The 27,006-nt window shown below is 47.9% G+C and overlaps 2 pseudogenes; one reads left to right on the forward strand and one right to left on the reverse strand.

The window, feature by feature from the left end:
- Window positions 1-24,579, reverse strand: part of LOC149345334 (uncharacterized) — a 50,279-nt pseudogene extending 25,700 nt beyond the window's left edge.
- Window positions 24,580-24,668: 89 nt separating this feature from the next.
- Window positions 24,669-25,785, forward strand: LOC149345335 (uncharacterized; annotated as a pseudogene).
- The last annotated feature ends 1,221 nt before the right edge of the window (window positions 25,786-27,006 follow it).

Genomic DNA, 27,006 nt, shown 5'->3' on the forward strand with positions numbered 1-27,006 from the left:
AGAGAAAGGGTCGCAGTAGCCCTCTTAACGTTTTTGACTGGGCCGAAGACTGTGAAAAGCAGGATTCCCTGATCACGTGTTGACAGCTGTGGCCGAGGCACTCCTACAGAAATCTGCCTACAGAATTCTGCCATCTTACCAGAGGCAGAAAGCAGCACAGCGCGCAGCCGCGCTTGGCCGCGCTTCTGCTTTTTCGCGCTGCTGATGAAGTTGCGCTCATTCAGAAAGCAATGAAAACAAGTGGTTCTAGTTATAAGCGCTTATTTCCTATTAACCAGCACCAAACTGCCGTGATGAAGGCAGTTTAACTGCAGAGGTATTAAGGAAAAAGGCATAGCGCACCCTGCAGAGGCAAAAAGCAGCGGATCGCAGCCGTGCTTCTAGTTTTTCGCGCTACTCATGAAGTTGCTAGCACTCAGAAATCAACTAAAACGTGGGCTCTAGTTGTAAACGTTTATTTTCCACCAACTAGCAGCCAACTGGCGTGAAGAAGGCAGTTTAACTACGGAAATATTAAGGGGAAAAGCATAGCGCAGCCGCGCTTTTTCGCGTTTACAAAGCAACGCAAACGAGTGGTTCTAGTTGTAAACGTCTATTTTTCGTCAACCAGCGGCAAACTGGCATGTAGAAGGCAGTTTGCCAGCTCAGATGTTCGCTGCGTCGCTCGTGCTTTTCCGCGCTGCAGATGAAGTTGCTTGCATTTGCGGAGCAACGAATACGAGTGATTCCAGTTATAAACGTTTCGTTTCCATCAACTAGCAGCCAACTGGCATGTAAAAACCAGTTTAAATGCACAAATTTTATGGAGAAAAGCGTAGTGCAGCCGCGCTCGTGCCTTTTCGCTTTGCTGATGCAGCTGCTCGCATTTCGAAAGGATTCCACATGCGCGGTTCTAGTTTTAGACGTTTATTTTTAATCAACAAGCAGCCAACAGATGTGCAGAGGACACTCAACTGCGTAGATATCAATGAAAAAATCTTACACGCGGTCAAAAACATCATGACAAATACCCTACTGGTGATTGAAAACAATCACCCTCGACAAAAGTGAGTCTAACTTTGTTTTTGATCAGTTCACGGTTTCGTTCTTTTGCCATGTGATGTATTCTCACTTTCACATATTCTTCAGCGATTTTTTTGCACAAACTATAAATATGGTTGTCAAGTGGGTCAAGGTCAAGGATGTGGTCCTCCAGTTTCTGAAACCACTTTTTCTCTGTGGAGGTTCCCAGGACTTCAAGGATGAGGTGTTTCAATCTTGTCGTCACCATTTTAATTGTATCATATTGTGCCTGTAGCCGTCGAAGCCCCTTTTCAACTGCTTCACAAAGACTAACAACGTCTTGCGCCGGTGAAATAAGTCCGCCTCGGCTCTTTTGCCTAATTAAAGGTGGCAGCTCATCCGAATTCAGGGCTGCGATGCACTGTTCACATGCTATCGTTGAACAAACTTTCAGTTTTTTCAGTTTTTATGTGCTGGCCATGCACACCAAAAATCCAACAAACCCAGTTTTCTTCAGTGCCTGTATAACTGGACGTCGCGCCGGATCTCTCAGCCCGGGCCTCGGAAAAGAATAGCTTCCAGCTGCCTTCATTCTCCTTCCGAAGAGGCGCCTTGTATGATCATGCAAATGGATTTTGAGAGTTCATGATGTCGAACAAGTGATCAAAAAGCCTAATGAACTTAGATGTTGCACTGGCACCCTTGAACTGTGTCAGTTTGAGCACTTGTTCGCAGAAGTTCAAGGCGTTAGCAACTCAAGCATTCGGGGCTTGTACTGCATATCGTACTTTCATTTTTTGTTTTTCCCATTGGACGTGCACTTTTGTGAGCTTGTTTCCAAGCCCCAACCCTTCGCCACGTTGTAATGCCTCCAATGCCACTATATAAGCCCACTTCACGTGATTTCCTTCCATGTCAATACGGTGGCTTACAGTTGCCAACGAGTTCCGCACAAGCTTTATTAAGTGACACGCATCTAAGACAAACTGAATGTTTTTGGTGGAATCAACAGGTGGAATCTGCAAAACAACTCCTCCGGAAAACAGCGGCGCGAGCCGGTGCCAAGCGCGCTTTTTGCCTCTGGTAAGATGGCGGCAGGCGGCTTCGGCCGGAGCGCGCCCTCTCCACTCCAGCAAATTCTATATATCCTCCTTGGTATTTACTAAGGTAATCGCTAATAGGGTCAGGACAACCTTAGACTTCAATCAACCAAATGGTCAGGCAGAGGCTTTCGTAAAGGATACTCGACAATAGACTATATTCAAGCTATCAATCAGGTGATAGAGAAATGCGCATGCAGAATATAACCAAACCCTATATAAAGCGCTCATTGATTACGAGAAAGCATTCGACTCAGTAGAAACCTCAGCAGTCATGCAGGCATTGCGGAATCAGGGTGTAGAAGAGTGTTATGTGAAAATATTGGAAGATATTGCCACGTATCATTGTAGCGTCCGTTCGTTCGCGCAAAGCCGCAGAAAAGGGGTGTTATCATTTTTGTTCGAGACGCGAGAAGCGACCGGTCTAATCTCGATTGTTCACAGCCATGAACAGCTGCATCTACGTGTTTCCAGATTACTCTAGATGATCTCGACCTGTTATCTCGAAGTTTCCTTGGCGGCTTTAAATTGAACGATGCCGCGAGCAGCGGGCATTCGTAGATCGACGACCGACGAGCACGTTTGTTGCTTACGCTGCCGCCGAGTGATTCAGTTCTTTTGAGGGCGCAAGTCAGCCCAAATATAACGCTTCGTTTCCAAGACTGGTTGGTGTCTTCCTGACCGCTGGACTGCCGTCACTACAACGTGACAATATTTATAACGACTGCACAGCTATCATAGTTTTCCATAAAGTTTTCCATAGTTTTCCACTCGGGATAGCGGGACACAACATGCCTCCGTCGAAAGCGGTGTCCTCACCCTGAAAGCGGCGCTGGCCATCGAGACACCCTATCTTCACCTCCTCGATGACCAGCGTCGCTTTCAGGGTGAGGACACCGCTCTCGACGGAGGCATGTTGTGTCCCGCTATCCCGTTCGGTTACGTTGGGAGAAATGCGGCGGCGGGCCGTTTCGAACAGAAAACTGCCTCTACCGCATCTGCAAATGTGTTGACCTCCCAAGACGGTGTGGTGACATAGACTGTTTAAAAAGTAAATTAAAGTTAGTTACGCAAAAAGGTACCATATTGTCACGTAGTGGTCAATGCAGTCCGGCGAACAGGAAAACAACGACGATGTCTTCGAAACGGAACTTTTTATTTGGGCTGACTTGCACCCGCAAAGAACTGAATCACTCGGCGGCGGCGTAGCAGCAAGCGTGCTCGGCGGTCGTCGGGCAGAATGCCCGCCGCTGTCGGCCGTGCTCTTTTTAAAGCTGATAGTGAACATTCGAGAGAAAGCTTGGGAAGTTACTAGAGGATTTTGGCGCAAAGTAGAGTCCGCTCCGTCTGGATGCGATCAATCGAGATAAATCTAGGCGCGTCTTGCGTCACAAACGAAGCGAGAAAGCGGCGTGTCGGCAGCCTTGAAGCATGAACAAACACTACAAACGAACGCCACAAAGATTCGAGGCATTACTCCCCTCTCAAAGAAGCATCGACTCGATGCTTTAGAACATAATGCGGCTATAAACAATGAAAATGGATTGCGCAAAAATAAACACCGAATGAGGAAACACAGTCCTTTAGCGTGCATGATAGGGCTTTAGGCGTACGACATGGACTACTTCTGGTCGTACGCGGCGTGGCTGGGATGCAGTCATTTGGTCAGGGACGACTTCATAGTCCAATTCACCTAGCCGACGAAGAACCTTGTACGGGCCGAAATAGCAGCGCAAAAGCTCTTCACTCAATCCTCGGTGGCGAATGGGCCTCCAAATACAGACTCGGTCTCCTGGCTTGTATTCCGCATTGCGTCTTCGTAGGTTGTAGCGTGTGGCGTCGGTCCGCTGCTGGTCTTTGATCCTTAATCCGGCATGTCTTCGGGCTTCTACTGCGCGTTGAAGGTAGGCGGCGACGTCGACGTTATCTTTTTCGGTAACGTTCGGCAACATGGCGTCTAGCGTGGTCATGGCCTCTCTGCCGTGGACGAGCCTAAAAGACGTCATCTGGGTGGTCTCCTGCACTGCGGTGTTGTAGGCGAAGACTACGAAAGGCAGGATGACGTCCCAGGTCTTGTGCTCGGCATCGACATACATGGCGAGCACATCGCGGCGATGGTTTTGTTGGGGCGCTCGGTCAGTCCGTTGGTCTGCGGGTGGTATGCAGTTATTCTCCGGTGGCTGGTTTGGCTGTAATGGAGGATGCCTTGCGTGAGTTCCGCCTTGAATGCTGTTCCTCTGTCAGTGATGAGCACATCGGGGTCGCCGTGTCGCAGAAGAATGTTCTCCACGAAAACTTTGGCGACTTCTGCTGCAGTTCCGTTCGGTCGGGCTTTTGCCTCGGCGTAGCGGGTCAGGTATGGGTCGCTGTAATGATACACTTATTTTCAGACGTTGATTTCAGGAAAGGGCCAGGCAAATCCATGCCAATCTGCTGAAAGGGCCTTGAGGGGGGTTCAATGGGGTTCAGAAATCCTGCTGGTAGGGTTGGAGGGGTCTTTCGTCGCTGACAATCTCGGCAGGTTTTCACATAATGTGCGACATCGGCAGACAGTCGGGACCAGTAATACCTGTCTTGAATGAGGCGGAGGGTGAGAAAAAACCCGACATGTCCAGCTGACGGCTCGTCGTGTGAGGCCTGAAGAACTTCTCCGCGCAAAATTGCAGGTACAACAAGGAGGTAGGCTGTCTTGTTCGCTGCAGATTTCTTCTTCACGAGGACATCGTTCTGTAAACAGAACGAAGACAATACTCGCTTGAACGAGGCGGGGGGTGAAGAAACCTTGCCTTCCAACTATTCGATGAGGCATTTTATGTCGGGGGTCCGCGCGTTGCTGCTGTACAAAAGAGCTGGGGCTGATGGGTCCCAGGAAGGCGTCCTCATCGTCGTCCGGCGGTGGTGCATCTACAGGGGCTCGTGACAGGCAGTCGGCGTCAGAGTGCTTGCGTCCGGACTTTTAAACGACGGTTACGTCAAACTCCTGGAGCCACAGGCTCCATCGAGCGAGGCGACCGGACGGGTCCTTCAAACTGGCGAGCCAGCACAGTGCGTGGTGATCGCTGACCACCTTGAACGGTCGTCCTTACAGGTAGGGGCGGAATTTCGACATATCCCAGATGATGGCAAGGCGCTCCTTCTCAGTTGTCGTATAATTAGCTTCGCCTTTGGACAGGGAACGGCTAGCGTACGCGATGACTTTCTCCCCTCATTTGTCTGAATGAGGACAGTGCCTAGGCCCACACTACTTCCGTCCGCATGAATTTCAGTCTCGGCGTTTTCATCAAAGTGCGCGAGAATTGGTGGGGACTGTAAACGACGCTGAAGTTCCTTGAAGGCTTCCACATGCGGCGCTTCCCATTCGAATGGCACATCTGCCTTTGTCAGGTGGGTCAGTGGATCGGCGATGCGCGAAAAGTTCTTGAAAAATCGTCGGTAATACGCGCACAGTCCGAGGAATCTGCGCACAGCTTTCTTATCGGCCGGTGGCGGAAACATTGCGATAGCCGCTGTTTTCTGCGGGTCAGAGCGTACTCACTCCTTGCTAACAATGTGGCCCAGAAACAGCAGCTCTTCATAGGCAAAGTGGCACTTCTCTGCTTTCAAGGTTAGGCCGGACGATTTGATTGCGTCTAGTACTATTGGAAGCCTTTTTAGGTGCTCTTTTGCGTCTAGTACTATTGGAAGCCTTTTTAGGTGCTCCTCAAAGTTCGAGGTAAAGACAACGACGTCATCTAAATATACCAGACAAATCTGCCACTTCAGGCCTGCCAGCACTGTGTCGATTACTCGCTGAAATGTGGCTGGTGCGGAACAGAGGCCAAACGTCATCACCTTGAACTCGAAGAGGCCATCTGGAGTGATGAATGCGGTCTTCTCGCGATCTCTTTCATCGACCTCATTTTGCCAGTAGCCGCTCTTGAGGTCCATCGATGATAAATACCTGGCGTGGCAGAGCTAGAGATGTAAAATTTCAAAATATTTTGAATGACATGAAAAAAACCGTTTTTTTCAAGGTTTTCTTCATGAAAAATTGGAAATTCTGCAAAACGTGACAAAAACAGACTTATTTGCAAAGGCACAACGATCAATAATAATGCTCCGAAGTTCAGTCGCATATGCAGTTATAGATGTCATATTGTGAAACGAGCTTCCTGTTCTATTGCACCGAGAAGATAGATAATGATTTGCACTTCAAGCGAATATGGAGATATAGATATCATATTTGTGGAACGAACTTCTTGTTCTATTGCACTGAGAATGGGAACATGAAAACTGATCTATAAGTCACTCTATAAGTCACTCCACATTTCTCCACGTAAGTCACTCCACATTTTGTTAGATGGCAGTGCGAGTCCATCACGCTTGATCTCGTTTAGTATTACCAGAGTTTCAGGTGTTATTGTGTAGCCGTCCTACATAGTCTCTGTCGCCAAGAAGCTGGGCGTATTTGGCTAAACCCGCTTAGGTGCACAGCAGCCTATGTTATTTATGCCGTGTGTGTCGCGCTGTAGAATTTGCAGTCATTTTGTTCTACTTCAGCCATGAGTTCAAGTATTAGTGTGTTTTTAAGTCATGTCCGGGTCTTATATGTGACCTGGCCTTCAACCCGCTTGCTCGCAGCCCGAACATTTTAAAACCACTACCTGGCACCGGCGATGACAACTGATCTCCAATCATTCAACGATGCATGCTATGTTGGTTTTCAAAGCAAAAACAAAAACCCAAACTGAAAGCAAGCAATCCTAAAACCTTGAAATTGCATTGTGCAATTTTCGATGTTTTTTTCCATTTTTTCTCGTCTGAAAAAAACGAAAAAAAAACGGTTTTTTTTCCAAAATTCCAGTGTTTTTTTCAGGCTTTCACATCTCTAGCACAGCCGGTCCAGTGGGTCGTAGATGCGAGGGAGGGGGTAGACGTCGTTTTTTGTGATGCTGTTCAAGCGGCGGCAATCAACGCAGAATCGAAGTGCACCGTCTTTCTTTCTCACTAGGACAACCGGTGTGGCCCAGGAGCTCTTTGAAGTTTGGATGACGTCGTCGCGAAGCATTTCTTCCACTTGGTCCCGGATGGCTTGCCGTTCTCGAGGCGACACTCGGTAGGGGCTCTGGCAGAGAGGTCGGGCGTGCTGGTCGGTTATAATGCGATGCTTGGCAATCGGCGTTTGTCGGACCTTCAGCGATGACGAAAAGCACTCGCTGTAGCTTCGAAGGAGATTGCGGATCTGGTCTGGTCGGTTCCGGGGCTGGGCTGGGTTTATGTCGAAAGAGGGCGAGTTCTCTTGCTCAGGCGAAGCTTCTTCGGATAGGTCGGAGAGGGCGAAGAAGTCTCGTACGTCGGATATTTCGTCGAGGAAAGCAATTGTCGTTCCTCTCTTAACGTGCCGGTATTCTTCGCTGAAGTTAGTCATCAATACATCGGCTTGTCCTTTGCAGAAATGTGCGATGCCTCTTGCGATGTCGATTCTCGGTCGAGAAGCAACTGCATGTTCCCCTCGATAATGGCTTATGTTATTCGCTTCTTTGGAGCCTACGGTGACGATGACGCTTGAGCGGGGTGGGACACCCACTTTTTCCTCCAAGACACTAAGTGCAACGTGATTTTCCACAGTTCTCATCGATGGGATGGCCTCGTCCGTGGAAAGTGTGATCATCTTGGATCGCAGGTCGATGATCGCCTGATGCTCATTAAGGAAATCTATGCCCAAGATCACTTCGCGCGAACATTGCCGTATCACTAAGAAGGTCGCGGGATAGGTATGTCTCTTGAGAGTCACTCGCGCTGTGCATCGTCCTGATGGCGTAATGAGGTGGCCCCTGCGGTGCGAATTTTTGGGCCGTCCCAAGCGATCGTTACTTTCCTCAGCTGGGCAGCGAATGGTCCGCTCGTCACCGAATAATCGGCTCCTGTGTCGACTAGAGCGGTGACTTTCCGGCCGTCGATAACGGCTTCTAAGTCGGATGTCCTGGCTCTGGAGTTGCACGTCGTCTTCGGCGTCGAGTCACGGCTTTGTCGGATATGTGAATTGTGGGTGGGGCCTGTGGTCGAAGCTTTTCCTGATGACGACGTCGTTTTGAAGGTGGTTCGCGTCGTCGTTGAGGTTGCCATTGTATGCGGCGTCGGCGTAGTGGATGCGACGTCTTCATACGGCGTGGCCGCTGGAGGATCTTCGTCGTTTCCTCGGCAAGCAACCTGACCTCCACAGGTTGCTTGGTTTAGTTTCCCCTACGTGGGCTAGAGGACCTTCCTCGGACAGCCGCGGCGTAGCTGCGACCCGGTGATGCAAAACGTGCAGTGGATGGCGAAGGCGGGAAAGACGGCTTGACAACACGTACTCCCCCTGTGCAGGTAGTCGTCGATTTCCCGTGGTCGGTGGCCGGGGAATGACCGTGGGGCGTCGATGGCGAAACCACGCAGGCCGATGCGTCTGTACGGGCAGTGGCGAAGAATATGACAGGCTTCGCCCGAATGGAAGCACAGCGGGCGGTTGTTGGAAGTCCTCCAGGCCTCACACTTCCTGGGGCTTGGGCGTCGTTTGTAGGCTGGGCGGGCGGGGGCAGGGGGGCGGGGGCAGGGGGGCGGGGGCAGGGGGGCGGCGTTCGGGAACAGCTGGTTCAAGTCAGAGGTGGACTTCGGCTCTCGCGTTGGGGATGAGGACTGCGTAGTGCAGCGGCGTAGGTTAAGGCTGGAGGTTCAGCTGGAGGCGAAGATGACGGGGTGCCAAGCGCTGCTGCACTTCTTCGCGTACGATTTCCTCAAGGTTCGCTACTTGAGGCTGGTTGGGTGATAGTAGCAGGCGACGTAGCTCTTCCCGTACAATTTCGCGGATAACATCCCGCAGGTGGCCTTTGAACGCTGTGCCATCCGAGAGGGCAGACGAGGTCACTTGGGGCTGTCGAGGAAAATGACGGGTTCGTTCTTCCAAGGTTCTCTCAATGGCGGCTGCTTCACTGGTGAATTCCGCGACCGTCTTCGGTGGGTTGCGGGTCAGACCGCCGAAAAGTGCCTCTTTAGCACCACGCATCAGAAGCTCCACCTTCTTCTCCTCCGTCATCTCAGGATCGACTCGTCGAAAAAGGCGCTTCATATTTGAAAGTTAAAAACGTAGCGCTAAGAGACAAGTACACAGAAAGACAGGCAACACACGGCGCTAACTTCCAACACTGGTTTATTTCATAAAGGAAAGCTGGTTTTATATCGACTTCAAGACCAACACGCTGTCAAACCATGCGCTAGGATAAAGAAGTAAGGTTTGCCGTGTTTCCGTCTGGTATGTTTAATGAAAAAGCGTGTGAAGCTCTGTCCTTTGTTTTTAACTGCCATCCAACTGTAAACATTTTAAAGAAAAAAGCTGGAGCGAAGAAACTATGAAAAAGTTAGACTTTGGTTCTGTTTTAAAAAGAATCGCGGATTGTAAAAAGGACTTTCTTAACTTTTTCTTCAATGCAAAAACCCATAAAACTGATGTTCCTTTCTGAGTTATTGTATCGGACAATGGTAGTTGGCGCAAAAATCGGTTGTCTTGTGGCTACAAGAAAAACTAAAGCTGCTTTCCATTCAGGATCCCTTTCTAGTCCGTAATTCTGAGCAGGTTCTAGATTTTTTTTCAAGTCACATGAGGGACAAGGCCTATGCGCTTTCTCTGTGGACATAAAAGATCTGTATTATTTTATTCCGCATGATGCTTTGTTATCCTGTATTCAAGAATGTATCAACCAGCAAGGGCCGATTGCTTTTCAAAATGCTTCTGGCATCTCGGTCAATGGATTTATAGAACTTTTGAAATTATATCTCAAGTCAACGTTCATAGTATGGGATGAGAAACCTTATCTTCAGAAAGATGGCATTAGTATAGGTTCATGCATTGCACCCATCCTCAGCGATTTGTTTTTAGCCCGTTTGGACAGGTCATTTTCTGATACTGTAAAAGATACCAATGTAATCAAGATACGTAATTAAGGTACGTTGACGACTTTCTATAATAATAATAATAATAATTTATTTCTGCCTCAAAAAGTGACAGAGGAACTGCAGAAAAAGCTGTCATAGACAGCTTGACTGAGCCGCAGCCCCCTATACCGGGCAGCAGTGACAGGCGACGATAAAAAAATAACAAAAAACAAAAGAGAACAATTCAGAGAAAAACACGTTATTAACACCAAGAAAAATCTTACCTCTAGCTTGTATACGTGTGAATTTACATGGTCATCCAAACATCATTGCATAAGTTAAGTATCTTTTAGCAGTACAACAAAAGCACAAGAATCAAACAATACAAATTAAACAAAAACACACCACTTAGTGCAGTTTAAAGGGAAAAAAATCATTTTGTAACACAATCTATGTATAAGCAACGCAGCTCACGATGAGTACAGGTAAACAAGTTGAAATTGGCAGATTTGTATGTGTTTAGAAGAGAAGGAAGTCTATATTGCAGGCGCTGTTTACTAGTATTTATGTGTGGTGTAGGCACCAAGCTGGTTTCAGGCTCTCTAAAAGGGTAACTCGCTTCTTTTTCTTTCAGATTTGCCAGACGTCAAATATGACTTATGTTATTTTTGGTTTCTAGTTTAAAACGAACACTCAGTCGATATTGATATAAATCAAAGATTTTGATTATACCAGTTTCAAGAAAGAACGCTTTGCTGGGTGCTCCATAGTCCGCATTAAAGACGTAGCGAAGAAACTTTTTTTGCGGAACATTAATTTTTTGTAATGAGGAATACGTTGCAGTGCCCCATACAAGCTGGCAGTAGTTAATGTGGGCACAGAACAGTGTGTTATATCGAAGTAGTTTAATTGATTTAGGAAGAATGTATCTAATGCAGCCAATCGTGCCTGTTACCCTGGCTAACTGCCGGACAACATGATTTGCGTGATCTTCCCAAGACATGTGCGAAGAAAATACTACACCTAGGCATTTGAAGTGATCAACAATATCTATTTCTCTAGAGTTAAAGTTAATACTATCGTGTGGGGTGATGGGTTTGTTTCTTGGTCGAAATATTACAGCTTTAGTCTTTTTTTCATTCACGCGCATATAGTTTGATTGGGACCATCTTTCCAGTGTGATCATTGTTGTGTTGCACATTTGTATCAGGTCATGAATGTTACTTCCGGAGAAAAAAATGCTAGTATCATCGGCATATATGATGAACCTGACATTTGGGTTAATGTTCACAATATCATTAAGGTAAATGTTGAAAAGTAGGGGCCCAAGTATGCTTCCCTGTGGGACACCAGAATAAATTGGTTTTATTTCTGAATATGTATTATCTATGTTGACAGTTTGCTTCCTTTTTGACAAGTATGATTTTATAAGTTCTGCAGCCTGGCCCCGAATTCCGTAGTGCCATAGCTTCTCTACAAGTAACTTATGATTAACCAAGTCAAAGGCCTTTGAGAAATCTATGAATATTCCTATTACGAGCTCTTTGTGTTCAAACAGTGTTAGAATATATTGTTTTTGCTCTAAGAGTGCTAGTTCAGTCAATTTGTTTTTCCGGAATTCCAACTGATATGGTGTGAGCAAGTTGTATTTATCTAAAAATTTATTCAGTCTAGAGTGTAGAATTTTCTCCAGTCTGACGAAGAAAACGTACACTCGCCAAGGTTCAAAGAAAATAAGAAAGAATTGACGTTTCGGCGCCCGTACGGGTGCCTTGATCACAAAGAAGCGAAGGACGGGCAGGTGAGCTATATATGGCCGGTTTTTTGAAGGGTGCGCAGGTATATCTCTGGGAGATTTCCACGGGTCCGGTTAACCGTGTTTCGCGTGGATTGAATGCACAATGGTTCTATGAGAAGGCGTTTTGGTAATGATTTTTCCTTTGCAATCATTGCAAATCCTCATAGAATCATTGTGCATTCAATCCACGCCAAACACGGTTAACCGGACCCGTGGAAATCTCCCAGAGATATACCTGCGCACCCTTCAAAAAACCGCCCATATACAGCTCACCTGCCCGTCCTTCGCTTCTTTGTGATCAAGGCACCCGTACGGGCGCCGAAACGTCAATTCTTTCTTATTTTCTTTGAACCTTGGCGAGTGTACGTTTTCTTCGTCAGTATGAATTTTCCTCGCCAGACGGGATTCCGTCGAACCCTAGACTTCAGAATTTTCTCCAATGCTTTAGAAAAAACAGGCAGCACAGAGATGGGTCTATAATTACCCAAGTCATTTAAAACAGTTATTTTAGCAATCTGCATTTTTTCTGGGAATACTGATGTAGCTAAACAAACATTAAAAATATTTGCCACAGCTGGAGCAATAATTTCGGCAACATATTTTATGGGCTTTATCTGGATGCCGTCAATATCTCGACAACTGCTATTTTTTAGGCTAAGTATGACCGATGCTACTTCTTGTACTTTGTACTTAACAGTAATGACAGTTCCTTTATGGATGACGTTCTTAATGTTCTCACTCTTTTTCGTAACCACTTTAGTCCTCTTGAACTAACGTTTGAACTACCTGAAAACGGGGTTATTCAATTCCTTGACATCAGCATCACAATGCATCATGACCGGATGTGCTGGATGTTCAAACCTCGTGGCAAAAAACCATTGTTACCTTTTCATTCAGCCCATTCTAAGCTCGTAAAAAGATCTGTTGCTAGCCTTTCATTTTTTAATTGTTCGAAGAAGTCTTGTCCGCACTCATGCATGAAAGTTTTTCTCAGCATAGTAAGAGGCTTGAGAATGTTGGATACCCTTCCCATGTCCTAGTGTCTGTGGCGGAAGGTGTTTTAAAGAAAGTCTGCAATAAAAAAGGCCAGGATAACCAAGAAGCCATGAGTAAGAAAGGAAAAGTTGCCGTCATTCCTTATTTTCATAAGCTTTCTCATAATCTCAAAAAAATAGCACAACGTTCGGGAGCCAGAGTGGTTCTAAAAATCTAAAAAGGGTGTTGGTTGTACGAAAAAACATAGGAAAAAGTTTGTCAATAGCATTGAAAATGTCATTTATCAGATTCCTCTTTCCTGTGTCAAGCAGTATGTAGGGGCAAACCGGCAGATGCCTGAATGATAGGCTTCGAGAGCATGGGCGTGACGTAGATGATTTTGGCAGCGACGGCAGCTCGAGCATCACGTCCGTAACGCCGCTCTTCTGCACATGCAGGTTGATCGGTGCCAGCCGGAAATTCTTGCGGCTGCCTACCCACCTTCGTGCTTTTGCAAGCCTTTTCTGCCGAAGACTGGACAGTGATTTTGTTTGCCAGTCACCGTTCTCAACGTTCCGGACCATTCCGGACCATTCGGCGGCGCGTCTGCGACCGCTCCTGGCAACCATTTCGCCACCAGCAGAGACATCTGTGTTCCGGACTGCTGCAGGGGGGCGTGTTTCGTCACGCATTTTGGCAGCGACGGCAGCTCGAGCATCACGTCCGTAACGCCGCTCTTCTGCACATGCAGGTTGATCGGTGCCAGCCGGAAATTCTTGCGGCTGCCTACCCACCTTCGTGCTTTTGCAAGCCTTTTCTGCCGAAGACTGCACAGTGAATTTGTTTGCCAGTCACCGTTCTCAACGTTCCGGACCATTCCGGACCATTCGGCGGCGCGTCTGCGACCGCTCCTGGCAACCATTTCGCCACCAGCAGAGACATCTGTGTTCCGGACTGCTGCAGGGGGGCGTGTTTCGTCACGCATTTTGGCAGCGACGGCAGCTCGAGCATCACGTCCGTAACGCCGCTCTTCTGCACATGCAGGTTGAACGGTGCCAGCCGGAAATTCTTGCGGCTGCCTACCCACCTTCGTGCTTTTGCAAGCCTTTTCTGCCGAAGACTGCACAGTGAATTTGTTTGCCAGTCACCGTTCTCAACGTTCCGGACCATTCCGGACCATTCGGCGGCGCGTCTGCGACCGCTCCTGGCAACCATTTCGCCACCAGCAGAGACATCTGTGTTCCGGACTGCTGCAGGGGGGCGTGTTTCGTCACGCATTTTGGCAGCGACGGCAGCTCGAGCATCACGTCCGTAACGCCGCTCTTCTGCACATGCAGGTTGGTGACCGTCACTTATCTTTACCACGCGGTTATCACGCGCTTTTGCTGCCGTTGCTGCCAACTTGCTACAGTGTTCAGTGCTTTAACTGCGAGCCATGCCTCGGTGCTGTACTTGTCGCGTGGCGCTTCGTGATGACGAGCCTTCAATAGTTTGCTGTGACTGCAAATTTCATTTTCATGCTGTTGAGTGTTCTGGTATGACTGAAGAAGTGTTCAACTCTAAAAAAAAGCAAAAAGTCCTGGAAATGTGCAATGTGCAGGCCAAGTGGCGCTCGGGAGGACGGTCCCGTGGCTTTTGGAAAGGAGGACGCTGAGCTAAAGTCCCTCGTATTAGAGATCAACCAGAAATTGTCATCCCTTCTCCCACTAACAGACAAAGTAGATGGCATTGAACAATCGATCCAGATGTTATCGAACCAGTTCGATGCAGTGCAAGAAAAGTTAAAGCAACAGGGAAAGGAAATAAAAGACATTAAGGCACGAATTGACCGAATTGAGAGAGAGGAAGACGTTGGGGGCCTGGCGCGACTGCAAATGGATGTTGACGATCTTGAGTGGCGGAGTAGGCGGTTAAACATTGAAATACATGGTCTAGCGGAATCTCAAGATGAAGACCTCCTTGCTAAAGTCAATGAACTTGCGGACGAGTTGAACATGCAACAACTCGTAAAGGAGGACGTTCTGGCTGTTCATAGGCTGCCCGCGAAGCCCGGGTACACAAAAGCCGTGATCGTGAGGTTTGCGCGCCAGGACCTAAGAGATGCATGGTTGGAAAAAAGAAAAGCTCTGAGGGATTCTGAAGGAAAGAGATATATCACAGAAAACATGACAAAGCGTTCAAAAGCGCTCCTGGTAGCTGTCAAGGCATGGGCTAAATCGCATGACTGTGACTTTGCCTGGCACTCAAACGGAAAGGTCCTGGTGCGCAGAAGGCCTGGGGACTCCGCCGTAGTCATCAAATGTGAAAGTGATCTCTCAAACCTGGTCACCTGAGTCCTGTGTCTGTGCTGTGTTGCCTTTGTTCTGTCTAAATTCCAAGTTCAATGGCGCATTTGGGATACATATATTTGGATGCGCTAACCAAAGAATATGAAAATAGAGACACTCTCCTGCGTTGTTTCCATTTAAACGTTCAGTCTCTACAAAACAAAACTGCTCAACTTGAGTGCCTATATAATAGAATACAGAATTGCTTCAATGTACTTATGTTTACCGAGACCTGGCAAGCTCATCAAACGGATGCGTTTTACCTTCCTAACATGAAAACATTTTATGTTCATAGAACCAAGCGCCGTGGTGGGGGCGTATCTCTTCTTGTAGAAAACTCCTTACAAGCCCGTTCATTGGCAGACTTCTCTGCTGTTACAGATAGTTATGAAATTGTGTGTGTGCAGGCAAAAGATATCGTTATTGCAGCATGCTACCGTCCTCCAGATGGCAATGTGTGTGATTTTTTTGAGTTCCTGGACAATATGTTAACATTTGTAAATGAAAATCAATATAATGTCATTATTGGCGGTGATTTTAATATTGACATGTCATGTAATACCTCCAGAAAAGTTGAATTTGAAAATCTGCTTAGTAGCAATGCCTGCTCTAACCTTATAAATATGGCTACTCGGTTGACACCTACTTCAGAAACTACTATAGATTTGTTCCTAGCTAATTATGATATAGGGTCCATCACTACAGCTATTCTTCCCTGTTCCATTAGTGACCATATGGCAATATGTTGTAAGGTTGACACTAATCCGTTTAATACAACAGAGAGCCCTGCGATGTTTTCTCAGTTGATTTCACAGAAAACACTAGACTCTTTCCGTACAGAGTTAGAAACCACAAGCTGGGACTACATCCGGAACATTGCTGATGCAAATGCTGCATATGAAGCGTTTATGGGTCGTTTCTTATGTATCTATAAAAAGCATTTCATTCGTAAGGAACGTGTAAAAAACAAAAATTATAAAAAACCTTGGATGACCCGTCAGCTTCATAAAAAAATCCATAAAAAAGATCGACTTTTCAAAAAATTTATGAATTCCCGTAATGAGGCGGACCTTCTAGCTTTTAAACATTTCCGTAATGTTTTAAATAAAGAACTGAAAAAGTGCAGGGACGCCTACTACTTTCGTTACTTTTCTAAGTGCTCAGGTCGAATGAGTGAATTATGGAGTAAAATGAATGCTCTTATGGGACGTGGGCAGGAAAAAGATTCCGTAGTAGAGATTATACATGACGGAAAAACGCTGAGAGGGGACGCAATGGTTAATGCTATTAACGAGTTCTTTGTTAACAGGAATGTGACTGCACGCCCTTCAGGAAACAACACAATGCAAGGTATAGCTAACAATAATACTTTTTTCTTAGAACCAACCGACATTCAAGAAGTTTGCTCTGTGTTTGCAAATTTGAAAAATTCGCGTAGCTGCGACGATGACGATGTGCAAATTAGTCCAGTGAAATATGTCCTTGACGTTATAAGTCCCATGCTAACCTACATATATAATCTTTGCCTTTCAACTGCAGTTTATCCAACAAAAATGCAAGTGGCTCGAGTGATTCCGCTATACAAAAAAAAAGGTGATAACCGAGAAGTTTCGAACTACCGCCCCATATCAACATTGCCTGTGTTTTCTAAAGGTCTGGAAAAAATCCTATTCAAACAACTTTCACGTTTCTGCCACAAATATGATATAATCACAAAATCGCAGTATGGCTTCCAAAAACATCGGTCCACAGAACTGGCACTTCTTGATCAAAAAGAATACATTTTGCAAAACTTCGAGGATAAGAACTACGTTCTGGGGATTTTTGTTGACTTTACGCAGGCTTTTGACAACATTAATCACTCTATTCTTTTTGATAAATTACATCACTACGGTATCAGAGGACATGCACTTAATATGTTAATTAGTTATCTCTCTCACAGAAAACAATTTGTTCAAGTAAGCCATTTAATATCTAATGAGAAAGCAATAGTCGCAGGCATACCTCAAGGAAGTATTCTTGGTCCCTTACTCTTTAATTTATACATTAATGATATAGTATGTATATCATCTGACCTGAAGTTTGTTATATATGCAGACGACACTAGTATATTTGTGCCTTCATCCTCTTGTGCTGACGCGTTCGTTAAAGGAAACATAGCCTTTAAAAAGTTGGAAGCTTGGACAGACAGTAATCAACTGAATATCAATACAAAAAAAACAAAAGCAGTAATTTTTCACCCCAAGGGTAAGCAGCTATCTACCGATTACGATCTTCTGTTTAGAGGTACAAGGATTGAGGTGGTCGAAATAATAAAGGTATTGGGCGTTTTCTTTTCCAAGACGTTGCAATGGGATGACCACGTAAACCATATTTTGCAGAAATTATGTTCCATAACAGGTATACTCAGTCGAAATCGCTATGTCTTTCCAATGTCTGCAAAACTAGCCATTTATTATGCCTTATTTTCGTCCTACATGAACTATTCTCATTTAGTCTGGGGCACAACGACCGACAAAAACCTCAGTAGTCTTTTAAGGATGCAAAAAAAGGTTTTACGGATCATTAATAATTTGCCTAAGTTTTACTCAAGTAAACTTATCTTCAGAAATCTTAAGGTCATTCCAATAACTAAAATGTATCATTATAAACTCCTACGCGAATATAAACTCAGCATCAAGGAAAATCAAAGGCTGTTTTTGGACATATCGAACTTAGAATTAATAGGCAACGCGGCCTATAATACGAGGACAACAGGCCGTTGGAAAGTGCCAAAATGCCGTACGAACTATGGGTTTCAGAGTCTTAGGAATAACCTGCCTCGATTACTAAATGAACATATTAAAGCGGAAACAGATATTTTAGGACTAAATTTCCGGAACCTGAAGGCGTTGTTTGATTAATTTGCATGTCCCTAATACACACCACACATTTCATAAACAAAACACCTTGTACAGATATTTAGCCACTGTTTCATTATAACTGCATGTCTTTATTTCCCGACCGTTCCATGAGCTTGTCGCCATATCTTTCATAAAAATGCCAAGTTATAATTTTGTTTGTTTCGGTATATATCTGTACATTTTGTTCTTTACATTTGTTTCTGGATTGTGTTGCTTCGTTGCTGTCAATGCCAAGGGGGACCAAGATTTTTTTTCAAGCCGTAAAGGAACGGCTTTTCTTCTTGGCCCCTTTCACAATGTGTACGTCATGTTGTGAAAAACAAATAAAATGAATGAATGAATGAATGAATGAATGAATGAATGAATGAATGAATGAATGAATGAATGAATGAATGAATGAATGAATGAATGAATGAATGAATGAATGAATGAATGAATGAATGAATTGCGTGGAAAAGGTTTGGTTTGGTTTATGGGGTTTAACGTCCCAAAGCGACTAAGGGTTGTCAGCCCACTGCCGTTCGTGTCACTGCATACTGCTTTTTGAAAAAAACAGGAAAAAGTTTGTCAATTGTATTTAAAATGTCATTTATCAGATTCTTCTTTCCTGTGGCAAGCAGTATGTAGGGCAAACCGGCAGATGCCTGAATGATAGGCCTCGAGAGCATGGGCGTGACGTAGATGATATGCGTGGAAAAGGGTTGTCAGCCCACTGCCGTGGGTGTCACTGCATACCGCTTCTTGAACAATGCATTGTTTTAAAAGTGCACAATAACCGGTTGACACGAGAAATCATAGAAGCGGAATGGGTATCACTTTTGAAAGATTATTGTGTTAGTACCCCCTCTGTATCATTGCTGGCAAAAGAGCTCGCATATCTGGCTGATACGCTTTGCTAGCGCATGGTTTGACGGCGTGTTGGTCTTGACGTCGATTATGTCACGGAACCAAGGCAGGAGACACCGTTCGCCAGCAGCGCTAACAGAATCAGCCCTCAGGGCGCGTGAGCCAACTCTCACCTCTCTTTCTTCTGATGCCACCAGGGGCCACCTGGTGGCATTACTCCCCCTCCCGGAAAAAAAGAATGGAAATACGGAAAACCACTACGACGCCACGAGCTAACTGAAGGAAGTAGGGGAACAACAATCGAAGGGGCAAAATGACAGGGGGAAAACGGGCCTGTGCGAAAACAAAAAAACCGAAACAACTGTGCAAGCGCTGTCAGTGCGTGAAAAAGGGCTTCATACGCAGTACGTGCACTACTTCTGGCTGGGGTCGACGGCGCGCACTGTGGACAGAACCGTCGGGCAGAACTTCATAAGTCACATCTGTTATGCGACGCGACACTCTGTATGGGCCGAAGTAGCGGCATAGGAGTTTTTCCGACATGCCTGGGCGACGGACAGGGGTCCACACCCACACTTGGTCGTCCGGTTGGTACTCGACGTGGCGGTGTCGCTGGTTGTAGCGGCGTGCATCTGGGCCCTGTTGCCTCCTGATGTGCATGCGGACGAGTTGGCGGGCTTCCTCCGCGTTTTGGAGAAATTCTTCGGCGTGTGGCGTGGGCGCCCGGTCGTCAGTAGTGCATGGAAACATGGCATCCAACATGGTGTGCACATCGCGCCCATAAACAAGGCGAAATGGCGTAAAGTGAGTGGTTTCTTGTAGTGCCGTATTGTATGCGAAAGTCACGTATGGAAGGATCTCGTCCCAAGTCTTGTGCTGGACGTCTACGTACATAGCGAGCATGTCTGCTATAGTTTTGTTGAGTCTCTCGGTGAGCCCATTGGACTGCGGGTGGTAGGCAGTAGTTTTGCGATGGCTGGTATGGCTCAACTTGAATACCTCGTGCATGAGCTGCGCTGTGAAAGCCGTTCCCCGATCGGTAATTACGCTGGACGGGACGCCGTGTCGCAGGACAATGCGATGCATGAAGAACTGCGCAATTTCAGACGATGTGCCACGCGGCAACGCTTTGGTTTCGGCATAGCGTGTCAGGTAGTCTGTGGCGACAATTATCCACTTATTGCCGGCCAACGATAGGGGGAATGGGCCGAGAAGATCCATGCCGACTTGGTCAAAGGGGTACGAGGAGGTGCAACTGGTTGGAGTAAACCCGCGGGCTTGAGGGGAGGCGACTTGCGGCGCTGGCACTGACGGCAACCTCGGACGTAGCGGCGGATGGTGGCAGCAAGTTTAGGCCAATAATAGGCCTTGCGTACTCGAGCGAGAGTGCGTGTAAAGCCCAAGTGACCAGAGGTGGGCTCGTCGTGAGAGGCAAAAAGGATGTCGGCACGGAGGTCTGCCGGCACGACGAGGAGATAGGCGCGGTCGCCGTGGCTCGAGTTTTTCTTGAACAGTATGCCATTGCGCATGCAAAAAGAGGAGAGGTTCCGGAAAACTCCCGGGGTATGGTAGCAGTGCGGCCCTCCAAATGGTCAATGACGGGTCGTAAGGTGATGTCATCTCGCTGCCTCGCCATTACGTCGGAATCGCTGACCACTCCAAGGAAACGACTGTCGTCCTCTATGCTGTCATCAGCTAGGTCGACTGGTGCGTGGGAGAGCGTGTCGGCATCTTCGTGCTTGCGTCCAGATTTATAGGCTATGGTGTAGTCAAATTCCTGGAGGCGGAGGCTCCACCTTGCTAAGCGGCCCGATGGGTCCCGTAGATTGGCTAGCCAGCACAAGGAATGGTGGTCTGTGACGACTTTGAAATGGCGGCCGTAGAGGTAGGGTCGAAACTTCATCGTGGCCCACACAACCGCGAGGCACTCCTTCTCCGAGGTAGAGTAGTTAATTTCGGCGCGAGACAAAACGCGACTCGCATATGCAATCACGCGTTCCACGCCATCTTGGTGTTGGACTAAGACAGCCCCCAGGCCGATGTTGCTGGCGTCTGTGTGGATCTCGGTGGCAGCCTCCTCATCAAAGTGAGCAAGAACAGGGCTGCTGTGCAGGCGTCCGCGTAGCTCTATGAAAGCCTCTTGTTGTTCGGTAGTCCACACGAACGGGGTATCGTCCCGCGTCAAACGGGTCAGGGGTTCGGCAAGTTGGGAGAAGGCGGCGATAAAGCGACGGTAGTAGGCGCACAGACCAGGGAAGCGTTTCAGCGCTTTCTTCGTGGTAGGAACCGGAAATTCGGCCACGGCGGCAGTTTTGTCGGGATCGGGTTGGACACCGGCGGCGCTCACAACGTGGCCTAGAAACTTCAGTTGTTCGTAGCCGAAGTGGCATTTTTCGGGCTTGAGCGTTAAATTGGCCGACCGAAGGGCATCTAGTACAGTCCGCAAGCGTTTAAGATGTTCGTCAAAGGTTTCGGAGAATACGACCACGTCATCCGGGTAAACTAAACAAGTTTGCCATTTGAGACCAGCGAGAACTGTGTCCATCATTCTCTGAAACGTTGCAGGCGCTGAACAGAGGCCGAAGGGCAACACCTTGAATTCGTATAGACCGTCGGGAGTAATGAAAGCTGTTTTTTCCCGGTACCGTTCATCAACTTCAATCTGCCAGTACCCGCTCTTTAAATCAATCGAGGAAAAATATTTGGCGCGGCGAAGGCGGTCGAGCGAGTCGTCTATGCGGGGCAGTGGGTATACGTCCTTTTTAGTTATGGTGTTCAATTTCCTGTAATCGACGCAAAAGCGCAGCGTTCCATCCTTCTTCTTAACTAAAACAACAGGCGATGACCACGGACTCTGAGATGGTTGAATAATACCGTCAGTGAGCATCTCCTTCACTTGTGTTTGGATGGCCTCGCGTTCTTTAGGTGAAATACGGTACGGCTGTTGGCGTATGGGACGGGCATCTTCACTCGTGATGATACGGTGTTTCGTAATGGCTGTCTGTTGAACTTTCGAAGAAGACGCAAAGCAGGCTGTGTATTGGTGTAGTAAGGTACGGAGAGCGCGGCGTTGAACCTGTGACAACCCTGAGCTGGTGTCAATGTGATCGAGAGACATGTTTGGAGATTCCACGGCTGTGCACGCAAAACATTCCGAAACATCAGCTAATTGGTAGGCGAACGCGATCGCTGTGGCGCGGAAGAGGTGCCGAAGTTCGTGGGTGAAATTAGTAACCAGTAATTGGGTCCTACCATTGCGTATGTGGACGAGGCTTCGGGCCGTACAAATGCCGTGTGTCAGCAACATTGAAATATTGCCTTCGGCGACTGCTGTTCCGTCACGGAGCCCATCGCAGTCGACAGTAACAAAAACACTGGAGCGTGGCGGGATGAAAACACTCTCGGAGGAAATGCGAAGGGCGGAGTGACATGGGCGAGTGTGGGAAGTGTCACCGGCGTTGTCTGTCGAAAAAGTAACTGTGCGCTGACGGAGATCGATGATGGCCCCATTTTCACGGAGAAAGTCAACGCCCAGGATCAGGTCACGAGAACAATCACGCAGAACCAGGCAGCTGACAACGAACGTGGAGTTGCGGATCTGGACCCGAGCTGTACACTGGCCAAGCGGAGTGACGATGTGGCTGCCAGCCGTGCAGATCTGCGTGCCAGACCATGGTGTCGTGACTTTTTTTAGGAGAGCTGCCAATTTGCCGCTTAAAATGGAAAAATCAGCCCCGGTGTCCAGCAGCGCGCTAATGTTGTGGCCGTCAATAAGTACAGGTATGTCGAGTGAGAACCGGTCCTCATGTTCTGAAGCTGTGGGCGTCGATGTCGTCACGTTCCTGCCAATATAAAACCACCTTTCCTTTCTGAAATAAACCAGTGTTGGAAGTTAGCGCCGTGTGTTGTCTGTCTTTCTGTGTCCTTGTCTCTTTGCGCTACGTTTTTAACTTTCAAATATGAACCAACAAGCCCAAGCATATACCCTTCTGCGCTTCATATCTTCTACGTATGCGGTCACTGACTCGTTCGGGTGTTGGATGCGTGACTAGAAGCAGCTCAGCTCTTTCTTTCCTGATGATGCTCGTGAAGGCCTTCAGGAACTCCCGTTTGAATAATTCCCACGTCGCTAGAGAAGCTTCGTTGTTTTCGAACCAAGTTCTTGCTGGTCCCTCCAAGGCGAAGAAAACATGGCTCATTTTAGTCTGGTCGTCCCAACTGTTGAACACGGCGACACGCTCAAACTGTTCCAACCATTCCTCGGGATCCTCGCCCGGTGAAGCGTTGAACGTGGGCGGCAGTCGGGGCTGGTGTAGAATAATGGGGGCTGGTGTCGTAGCCATGGCTGAAGTCGAAATTGAGGGGTCCTTCTTCGTTCGCGTGCTGTTCGGTAGCAGTCCGAATTGTGGTGGACACCTCTGGAGACGACGGCTGCTTCGCCCTTCGCCTGCGGGGGGGACGGCTTCTGCGGCTTTCGCGTGATCTTCTTCGAGACGGCTCGGGCTGCTCTGACGGCTCCCAGGGGGTGAGGGCGACAGGGACATCCGTTAGCACCTCCACCAGATGTCACGTAGTGGTGACTGCAGTCCGGCGAACAGGAAAACAACGAGGATGTCTTCGAAACGGAACTCTTTATTTGGGCTGACTTGAGCCCACAAAGAACTGAATCACTCGGCGGCGGCGTAGCAACAAGCGTGCTCGGCGGTCGTCGGGCAGAATGCCCGCCGCTGTCGGCCGTGCTCTTTTTAAAGCTGATAGCGAACATTCGAGAGAAAGCTTGGGAAGTTACTAGAACATTCTGGCGCAAAGTAGAATCGGCGCCGTCTGGATGCGATCAATCGAGATAAATCTAGGCGCGTCTTGCGCCACAAACGAAGCGATAAAGCGGCGTGTCGGCAGCCTTGAAGCATGAACAAACAAACACTACAAACGAACGCTACAAAAATTCAAGTCAATATTTCGCAGCTAATCTGCCTTGAAACTCGGCGCCTTGTGAACAGTCGGTGCGCTCGTGTGTGTTGGTTCTCTTCTGTTCCGTCTCTTTTGTGCTGTGTTCCTTCATAATAGCATTCTTATCACGTGCGTAGCATATTACATGCACTCTTTTGGCCCAGATACTCTACTTATCAATTACTTTTCCAAAAATTATTACATAATCCCAGCTGCAGTTGCACGTTCGCCAAAGACCGCCATTAAACAGCGCCTCGTTCGCCTTGAAATAAAGAGCGAGATGGCGCTTTTTATGGCTGCTATTTTCAGTAATTATGAGGATGCAAAGTTGTGCATTATTCCGCGATAGGGTACACAGCTCGTTCAGCCGAAAAGCCATCGGCGCAGTCGGCATCGCTTGTCGGAAATAAGCGAAGGCTGCGTAAAAAAATCACATCATGGTAATTTGTGGCACTAGTGACTGATGATTGACTGGTGTGTGATAGGCAATGACGAATTAATAAGATCATTGTAATTATTTGATTAATTAAAGAACTGAACAAATGGAAAAACGGGGTTCAAAAGGTGTCAAAATGCTCAGAATGAAAAGTCAATGCTTGATAATGATAATTAGAAAATTTAGATTGTGTAATTGACCAATTAAAGAATTGAAACAGTTAAAAAATCAAAACTGCTGTAAGGAAGGCGATGGGACTACGCGCGAGCCGCATGGCCATCGCCTGGCGCACGCTCCTGGCTCGACTAGCTGACTTCGGACTGCTGTTAGCCCTGCTCCCGTTGAGAAGCTTCATCGAACAAAACCCACCTTACATTTGGTGCAGGTGCCTGGGAATATCCTCTCGCCCTGGAACTCCGCAGCCGAACGCTACCCCCTACCGCGATGCCTTCGAACCACCAAGCCGTACAAGTGAGCCCGGCCACCGTCGTCTGTGCTGGTTGTCTCCGCTAGCGCGACCCCGCTATCTTCAGCGGCACGGACGACCATGGTGTTGAGGATTGGCTCACATCGTATGAGCGGGGTGATCGCATACAATAAGTGGGACGCGGAAACCAAGCTGAACAATGTAATTTTCTATCTGACGGGCTTGGCAAATCTGTGGTATCGGAACCACGAGGCGGACATTACATCATGGTCCGTTTTCAAAACGAACTTCTCAGAGGTATTCGGCCGCCCGGCTGTCAGAAAACACCGTGCCGAACAGCGCTTGCGTGCGCGGTGGCAGTAGGTAGAAGAGAACTTCACGAGTTACATCGAGGATGTCGTGGACCTGTGCAAGAGGGTGAACGCTCAGATGTCCGAAGCCGACAAGATCAGGCATATTCTCAAGGGCATTGATGACGACGCCTTTCAGATGTTGTTGCCGCGAGACCTGCGCACCGTCGCCGAAGTCGTCACCCTATGTCAGAGCTTCGACGAACTACACAAGCAGAGGGCTCTGACACGCGAACACACCACGAGCATCGACTCGCTTGGTGGCCTGAATGATGCAAGAGACCAGTCACCGCTCCTGACGCACATCAACAGCTTCATCCGTGAAGAAGTTGCTCGGCAGCTCTCGCTTATTTCAAGCCATCAAGAGCCATCACCACACATCACTCCGAATCTCAGGCACATCATTCAAGAACAGGTCACTGAGGCTCTCCCGCAAGACCCTCAGCCCACACCTCTCGCGACCCCGTTGACATATGCGGAGATTGTTGCGCGACCTCAACCACCTACCTATGCTCCGTCTCCTGGTCCTGTTCGAGAGCCCGCTGCTTTTATTCCACCGCCTGCTCATCTGCGAAACTCCTGGGGTACGCCTGATAGCATTCGACCGTCTGCTCAACTGGGCAACTCCTGGCGCACGCCTGACAACCTCCCGATCTGCTACTTCTGCGGCTTGCCAGGTCATGTGGCGCGGCTTTGCCGACCACCTCCTGAAGTTTCCGGTTACTGGTCCCAGCGACAGTATTCGCCTCCTGCTGAGCCGCCCCTAAGCCGCTCTGTCTCCTGAGCGCACCGCCTTCTCTGGACGCCGTTCGCCTTCTCCACGTCGGCGCTCCATCTCTCCGATGCGACGGCGTTCCTCGACCACTCAAGAGGAAAACTAGGTGCCGCAGTTCCTGAGGCGACAACTGCGCAGTCGTCAAAATTTGAAAGGCCTCGTTTGTCTGCCGCTTATTTAACTAAGTTTTTGTAGAGGGCATATCTGTCATGGCGCTTGTCGACACCGGTGCTGCGGTTTCTGCCATGGATGCAGCGCTTTGCCGCTATTTGAGTCAAGTGAAGACACCCCTTTCTGGCCTGTCGTTACGAACTGCAAGTGCGCACCTCATTCAACCGTTAGCAGCGTGCTCGAGTAGTAGTAGAAGACATTTTATATTTGGTCGAGTTCATCGTTCTCCCGTCATGTTCGCATTCGATCATCTTGGGCTGGGACTTCCTATCGCTCCAGGACGCGGTCATCGACTGTTCAGGAGCGTAAATTGCTGGGCTAGTTGGTTCATAATGTTGCTAGGGTGGAACCAGCGGAACACAGATGCAGGACGCAGGAACAAGACGCGAGCGTGAAATTCTTGAAGCGTTTTTAATCAGGAAAAACAAGGAGATGTGTGTCAGCGATGCCTCGGTTTTTATCACGGATAAAGAACATAGCTTTCTTTTATCTTAATACAGTCGATACCATCGTCCAGAGTGTGCGCTTGCGCAGGAAAACATTTAAATGTGGTGGTTTTCTTGGAAATAAATTAGTTGCAAGTCCAGCGACGTGTGTTCCTCCTTTTTTCTTCTCCTGCGTCTGTGTTCCGCTGGTTCCACCCTGACATCATCGACTGCGCTCGGGCTCAAGTAGAGCTCTCTACGCTGCCGAATCCCGTGCCAGAGACTGAAATTTGTGGTGCCCCTGTTTGTGCCAAAGCTTTTGTCGCCGTATTAACACTTCTTCTTGGGCGAGCTGGTGCATACTTGTGTCTCGTCCTTGCCTTTTCGTGGTTTGCATGCTCTGGCGCTATTTTCTTCAAATCTTTTGTCGCCGACAGTACCGATATTCCTGCGTGCTCTTCCGTGATTGTGCCTCTCTCCTGTGACTGTGTTCGCGATGCCAGTGTCATCTTCACGCCGTCTCCCACTTTTCTACGCCGCCATTGTCTGTCGCTCCCTTATGTCCTGCTCACTTTATCCGCCTGCCTCACCGCATTGTGGGTCCTCAACCCGTTTTCCAGCCCCTTCGCTTTGC

The sequence above is a fragment of the Amblyomma mixtum genome, chromosome 5, assembly GCF_055824585.1.
Source record: "Amblyomma mixtum isolate Tamu chromosome 5, ASM5582458v1, whole genome shotgun sequence".
In the NCBI taxonomy this organism is placed as follows: Eukaryota; Metazoa; Arthropoda; class Arachnida; order Ixodida; family Ixodidae; genus Amblyomma; species Amblyomma mixtum.